General features: G+C 31.7%; 1 long non-coding RNA gene across 1 annotated transcript; it reads right to left on the reverse strand.

Annotated features, from left to right (window-relative positions):
* Positions 1–997: 997 nt before the first annotated feature.
* LOC127702983 (uncharacterized) lies at positions 998–2,258 on the reverse strand. The gene is made up of 3 exons (XR_007982614.1): positions 2,193–2,258; positions 1,634–1,811; positions 998–1,252 (listed from the first exon to the last, which is right to left on the reverse strand). It is a non-coding gene; the product is annotated as an uncharacterized LOC127702983 (long non-coding RNA).
* Between the last annotated feature and the right edge of the window lie 5,783 nt (positions 2,259–8,041).

Raw genomic sequence — 8,041 nt, forward strand, 5'->3', positions numbered from 1 at the left:
TCTCAAATTTTCAAAATTACCGATTAGATTATTTGGTAAATGGACTATGACTATTTGATTGTTTTAAAGTCGGATTTGTCTGTTTAACGAATTGTAGTCAAGCACCACTATGCTTTATTAAGCATGAGTTAATTGAGGTCGATGAGATGAAAATAAATAGTGAGTATACTATAGCTTGTTTACTGATACAATGTCTCTCTAAATACTACAAGAATTGTTTTAGATATGTAGCATGTGGTGGGTAAAATCTGAAAAAAAATATATAGATATAGGAAGATGTGGTATGAGTGCCAATGAGACAACTCTCCATCCAAGTTCAAATTTATAAAAGTAAACCATTATAGGTCAAGGTACGGCCTTCAACACGGAGCACTGGCTCACACCGAACAGCAAGCTATAAAGGGCCCCAAAAAATTACTAGTGTAAAACCATTCAAACGGAAAAACCAACGGTCTTATCTATATAAAAACGAGAAACGAGAAACCCGTATGAACTACATAGACAGACGACAACTACTGTAATCAGATTCCTTACTTAGGACAGGTGCAAACATTTGCAGCGGGATTAAACGTTTTAATGGTACCAAACCTTCTCCCTTTTCTGAATCAATAGTATAACATCACAACATAGAAAAACACACTATAAAATATCAGTTGGAAGGCTTAACTCAATCAAAAAACGTAAATTAGCACACAATGAACGAATAATTTGACCTGTGACACCTGAATGCAAATACACAGTTTATAAAAAATTACAAGTGATAAATAATTAAAGTCAAAAGTAAATAAACAGGTTTAAACAAAGTTAAAGTATGATATCACTGTGAAATTTCAAACAATTTATAGAAAATCATCACTTTTGAAGAAACCTGCGTCATATCATTGTTTTGCTCTCAACGTAAAGTAAACTGAACTAACACAATCCTATGTTGAAATACAAATCTATTTTGTGTATGACTTTTAATACAATTGGTTTAATGCATACATTTTATAAAAAAAATCACAGATCAAATAAATGTTTACATCTTAAGAAAGGTTTGCAGTTTCTTTTAAAAGTTTTTGGGGTTCTTTACATGATGAATGATTTTCCCCTGTGTCCTGTGAAAGCATTACTGCTTTTTCAATAGTCTTTGGGTAAAACTTCAGTTTTATTTGTTTCAATATTCAAACAAATAGTTCGTCAACAGTATTATTTAGCACAGCAGATGTTTCGATATATTTCCAGTCGAATTCCTTGGCGAGCTGACATGGGTCTGAAAATTTTTTACAATAGACTATTACTTGTTTACCGATAACCATGAATAAGATCAGATTATATTTATAATTTGACATCCAGCGCCTCTTCTTAATAAATGCAGGACATAAATATTCTAAATTATGTTTGTGACTATAAGTAAAGCCTTATCTTTTGTTTCTTTTTTCGAATTTTCCAAAATATTTTTCATGCCAGTTGCAGATTAAATACATCAGTCGTAAAAAAATCTTCATAAACATATCATTTACAAAATTAATGAGATTATAAAAACCAAATAAGAGCCTTTGACATTTATATTATATATAAACAAATAAATAAAATAATAGATAATAAATAATAAATAAAAATAAAGATAAAAAAGCAAAAGTGGAAATCTTACCTTCTTTGGTTACTTGTCGTTTTCTTACTATATCAATCTTGTTAGCCACTCATATAATTGGTCTAACACTATCAAAATAATTGCTCATATAATGTAGAAATCCCTCTGCTATTGTAAACGAATTGTTATCGTGGACAGAAAACACAACAGCATAAGCATCAGCTGGAAGATCATTATTCTAAATTAAATAAAATAATTTGTTAATGTAAGTTTTATCATTTTATGCTTACTCTATGAAAAAAATACAGAAGCACATGCTATTTAAATTGTTGTTTTCACTATATTAATTAGTATACAATTTTTATGCAGATTCCATATTAAATAACACGGGTAAAACTATCCAATATTGTGGTTGAGAGTGAATTAATATGATATAAATAACGTATGCAAGGAGATGCGAAAAAAAGCACAAATGACAATGCTATGTCTTCATGATCAAAAGTACGCTTCTTTCATGGTTTTCAATTTGTCACAGATGGATTTAAAACTATATGTGGAGCAAGACATCTATTTTTTCAAATTATTTATTGCATTGATATAATAATAATATTTTACATACCTCAACGGATAAAAAATCTATGAATTCCATTGTTTATTCCTCATTTTCGACTATCCTTTTGATATGGCACACAAACTTATGATACAAATGATTTCCAATAGAATGCTTCATTTATACCTTTTCTCAGAAAGCGTTAATTGAACACGTGATAGGTCAGTTTGTAAGATGTCAATACAAAAAATTAACACGAAATACTAGATATGACGTTCGAATCATATGGCTGATAATGAATACACGGCATGATATGTTTACTTTTGTTAATGAACCTGAATATAACAACGTCAGACTGTATTCAACGTAATGTTTTTGTTATATATGTTTGTACCTTGACGTAAGTGTCGACTGACGTCGGTATCAATTTCGAATCATAAAAGAGGCATAAATAACTTAACTACACAAGGAAAGGAGCATCATCACACAAAAACAAATTTTGATGACACTATATTACATCTGAAACTCAACATAACCTTCTACATGTTCAATCAACACAACTTTAGACTATACTGTGATGTTGTTCGTAAAAGAAAATAAATATAAGATGAACCTGTTTCAATCTTTTTCGTTCGTACAGTTCATATCGTTAATTTGACGTCCCATTAAATAAATAAAAGATGAGAAAAACCAACATAAAATCTAAGTTAGTTACACTACATGTAAGACTTATATATGACACATTTTTTAATATGCATGGTTATATATTTCATTTTCTTAATTAACTCTGTTCAACCGAAAATAGATTATTTATGCACTCTGAATTCTGAATTCCAATTTTCTCATGACAACCTAATAACAACCACGAAAAGTAAATACGTATGTCTTAAATATTTGACTGACAATGAAATCATTTCTGTATCTAATAAAGACAAATACCATTATACAGACTATCAGGTGCGGTGATCATCTTTCAAATTTATTATACACTTACTACAAAACGCAATTAAAAAAATGTCCTCAATTGTATGCACCACAAATGACTTCATTTTCAATCAAATAACATGCAATCTACAAAAAAGAAGCGCATAATAAACTTTTCTCGTGCACGCACCACTGTTAGTACTATCGGGACTTCTTACTCTATTGTTATTACTATAGGCCGCTTTCTATATTCGACAATTCATACGCCTACCGTACATAAATATATTTATATCATATTTATGATCACGTGTTTATTTTACTGAAGATTAGGACTCTACTTTTATTTTATGTTGATCGTACTTGAGAAAATCACTCTTTGAGATGTCACAAAATAAATCTTAACAAAAATGTGAATGGTTGAATGTTCTAATTTTTATATATTATTCTACTGAGATATACCAATTCATTTGTTTACAGTATTTTACAGACAAAAAATCCCCTCTCCTGAATTAGACAAAGGCTGTACTCTGTATTAATCTATGATGATAGCTTATTAAAGAAACAAACTCTTGTTGCTAATTGCCATGTTTTGTGCTCTTTTAAAAATACAATTTATTGTAAGTTTTTCTTTTCAAATTACTTGCATTCAATATATATAAGCATTCAAAACAGGTCGGGCCTCAGAACCATTATCACAAAAACCAGATATAAGGGCTTTATGTATAACATGTATCAGGTCCAACATATCTGTTTGAGTGCATACTATCCCTTATGTAATGCATCAATAACTTTGACTTCTCTGCTATTTACTTAATGTTTCTGATTTAAAACTAACTATACGTCAAATGGAGTTTTAAAAAATGGCCAAAGTACATTGCATATTAGCTTTTCCTGTTGATTTTTCCAAAACAATACTGTATGCAATACACATTTCAATGAAACAAACATCAGAGATACAAAGATTTGGTTTGCAAGTTTGGCTGTATTTCAAACGGATTAGCATATCCTAGATTTTACTGAGCTGTTGTTAACCGATCCCGGAAATTTATATACGATCCGGGTAAACTGATCAATGCTTTAAATAAACTTATTCTAAAAGTTTACCTATTCAACACTGTAATCAAGTATCTGAATATTGTTTTTATTGGTATAAATATTTATTTTGATATCAGTAAATTAAAACCATACTAAATATTATGTTTATACACATATGTAGTTTCACGGTATTACAATATGTCGATATCTATATTTTGGATTTGCACAAGGTCATCTTTTTCTCTGACTGTTAATGACGTCTTTACACTAAATTCATAGGATGTTGGATGTGTACTGATTGCTATTTTAGTCTTAGATACATGATATTTTTTTATTAGTTGTTATTGGCGTTGAACTAGCTGCCAGTAACTGCGTGTACTCTTATATCTGTACTTAGTGTCTTTTTTGTTTTTATGGATAAGGGATGGATATATACCCTGCCATGTCCGGTCAGTGTTTTTGTTTACTGTTTTTCTGCTTTGCATCGATCTGATGAGTTAAGCTTCCTTCAACTGATTTTAATAGCTTCTTCTTATGTTGTACTGCTTCACCACTGTCCCAGATTAGGGGAGGGTTGAGCGCCCACAAACATGCTTAATCCGCCACATTCTGTGTGTGCCTGTCCTAAGTCAGGAGCCTGTAGTTCAGTGGTTGTCGTTGGTTCATGTCTGTCATATTTGTTTTTCTTAAATTGTTTTGTTATAAATTAAGCCATTAGTTTTCTTAATTGTATTGTTGCATATTTTTCATGTCTACTCGGTATGGATTTTCCCATTGTTGAAGGCCGTATGGTTGTCTATAATTGTTAACATCCACTTCATTTGATCTTTGGTAGATAGTTGTCTCATTGGCAATCATACCACATCTCCTTTTTTATATCATAAACATTTAGACGTTTTATTTAAGTAAAGGAATTTGTTGAATGTTCTCGATAACATGGCAAACGTGCATTTTAGATACACTTCTCTTTATCTTATAAATGTTTGATTTTTTTTGTATCTGAATCATTAATGATCCTCTTTTTTAATTTATAGACTTCAACGGATATCATTCGTACCACTAAGGTCCCGTTTCGGGGTAACATGTTCTTATTTTGCAGTATGTTTTGTGTTGCGTAACATTAATGTTCTCTATAACCCATTGTACAAGTGTAAGGCATATCAACTGGCTATTTGTCAAAACCAACACACGCTTTTAATCTTCAATATATACGTATGTTAATGATGGCTGGAAATTGTAGGCAATAGATGCTCTATAATTATCAAAGGATAATAATAAAAAATAGCAATAAGGAAACAAGGAAACAAGACATACCTAACACAATGAGGCAGGTGTAGGGAGGATCGAAAACCTAATAACAGATTAGATTATAGAGGTAAGCAAGGTGTCGAAGAAACCTTTACATAATCAAATATGTTATGTATAGCGTCATTCACAAATGTCAGGGGACTGCATGTTAAAATGATCTTTTTTTTACTACTACTCTAAAAATTATTGGCTGCCCACCAATGTTCCATCTTTTTTCTGGGATCGTTACAATAAAAGCTATTCCCCCCCCCCCCTTTGAAGATAATGATATGGTCAAAACAGTTCATAAACTAAGGTCATATGATACAAGATGTTGCAATTTCTTGTCCATTCGCGTCAAAAGAATTATTAAATTTAGAAGATTTTACATCAAATATATTATCCTCATTAAACATGCTAAACGAAACTACTCAGCTCAGATTATGTTTACAGAAGTATATGCAAAAAAGAGAAATAAAAATACCAATAACATAAACGGTATCGATTTTTCTACACCAGATGTGCATTTCTACAATTAATGTCTTTTCAGTGATGCTCGAGGCCAAAATATTTTAAAATCAAAAATATAATACTTACGTTGAAGATCTGATCAAACCAAAAATCAATTATGTATAGCAAAATCCAAAAAAAGGATATTCAAATTTACAAGTCGAAAACGAACTGAGCCTGCCTTGGTAAAAAAGAAAAACGACCAAATGACTAACAGCAGTATACAAAACACAACATAGAAAACTATACGAATCCCATCAACAATCGGGGGTGATCGCATGTGCTTCGAAAGGGTAAGTTGATAATACTTCAGATGAGACACCCGATGCGTTGCTCATGTTAGCACAAAAAGGTGATCGATCACATTACTGGAATAGAGGACGGGATTTTGCTTACGACAATTGGAACATATCTGTCGTCATCTGTGTAACAGATATTCAATAACGGTTAACCAACTCCAGGTAGCGTCCATAAAATCGTCAAAGGTATGAAAGGTTCAGAACTTGGAACTCATGGTTTGATCAGCAACAACCCTCTACCAAGGACATCATGATAGGAAATACAAGCTCTGGAATATTGTATAACTAGGAAATATATACACCATATGCAGGCGCTGCTGGTATGTTGATGCATAGAAACGTAACGTGCGCAATAGAGAAGCTAAAATTATCTCGTTTGTCGAAGTGTTTTCCTTTCAACCGACGACGCTCATTGTCAGTTTCTAGATGTAAGTAAAAATATGAGGCAGACATAACTGTATTTGACAAAAAATGGAGCACAGTTGGTTCTCAATGTGGATTGATTGTTGGAAGATATGTTCCTAAACTTAACAGAAATGTTGTTAATAAAAAAAACGAGGATAGTGATAATGTCCGAAAGTTTGGGAAAATATTTTGTTTTAACCAGAGTTGATATTTTTCACAAAGCTCGATTTCTCCCCCCCTAAGACCTGACACTTGAACTACGTTATCCATTCTATTTTATGAAGCAAAGCAGGATCAATTCTTTCAATTTGTCTTTAAGCTTAGAATATGGAATACTTGCGTAAAGGGTAAAAAGTCAATGATTTAATACTTTTTTATATTTAAGAGGAAAGAAGCTTAGATTGTGTTTCCTCTAACAGATCAATGCATTTGGTTAGTATCTGCATCTAATGAACATTCTAATTTGTATTAACGAACCTTACAGCCTAAATACATTCGGAAAGAGTATACACGTCTTCTTTTTTTTTCTTTGATGACTGGCATAATTTTTGATTGAATCCATCTGTCTTATGAAGTTGTGTTTCCGATTGATGGATTAAGGCTTACGTTATTTCGGGTCTTTGGATAACACATTTTGAGGAGAAGTGTTATTGACAATGTTCAAGTCACTAGTAATAACGTGGACAGCCAGATTATGGATGTATGGTGCACAATTACAAGTGCAATCAGGAGGTTTAAACTTGAATTCATCAATCTTAAGATCCTTCAACGCATGTTTGAAATTGAATATTTTAGTCGGAATTTGTTTAGTATGGATATAAGAGATGATAGTTACAGGTTGCATTTTGTCAATACAGCTGTTTCTCAAACCACGCCTCTTTTGGGGAGATATAGAATATTCATAGATAATTAATTTTGTTTACATACTGGTTCCCATTAATGATCTCTATGTTTCATCACATAGAGACATAACTTGGGAATGTTACCGGTAAAAATACATATGCATATTGTTTATATTGAATTCTGTGGTAATCCTACAGTTAAGGTAGGGGTAGTTAAGAAATCTAGTGTTAGTTTAAACTCTTAGAAGTTCGGGCATATAAACGTTGAAAATATGCCGCACAGCCCTATATTTTGACCTTTGAAAAAAATAGTAGTGCATATGAACTTTCCATTCTAGGATATGATTTTTTCCAAACTTCATAGTAAAAGTGGTACAGTTTTAGCCGTAAAAGGAGTTCCTATGGGAAATTGCATTGTCAATATTTACAGAAATGCAACCTACAGACTGATCTTTAAAGTGAATTAATTCATGATGAAGGATATTGCCCTAGTTGATGGAATCAAAAAACTTAATTGATAAAGGAAACTTTTAGAAAGTTTTTATCCTTCCTTCTTTTTATGGAAACCGGTTTGAAAAGTCTTAACTAGCAATGTCCGAGATAATGTGTGTAATAG

The sequence above is a fragment of the Mytilus californianus genome, unplaced genomic scaffold (genome assembly GCF_021869535.1).
Source record: "Mytilus californianus isolate M0D057914Y unplaced genomic scaffold, xbMytCali1.0.p SCAF_5, whole genome shotgun sequence".
Classification (NCBI taxonomy): domain Eukaryota; kingdom Metazoa; phylum Mollusca; class Bivalvia; order Mytilida; family Mytilidae; genus Mytilus; species Mytilus californianus.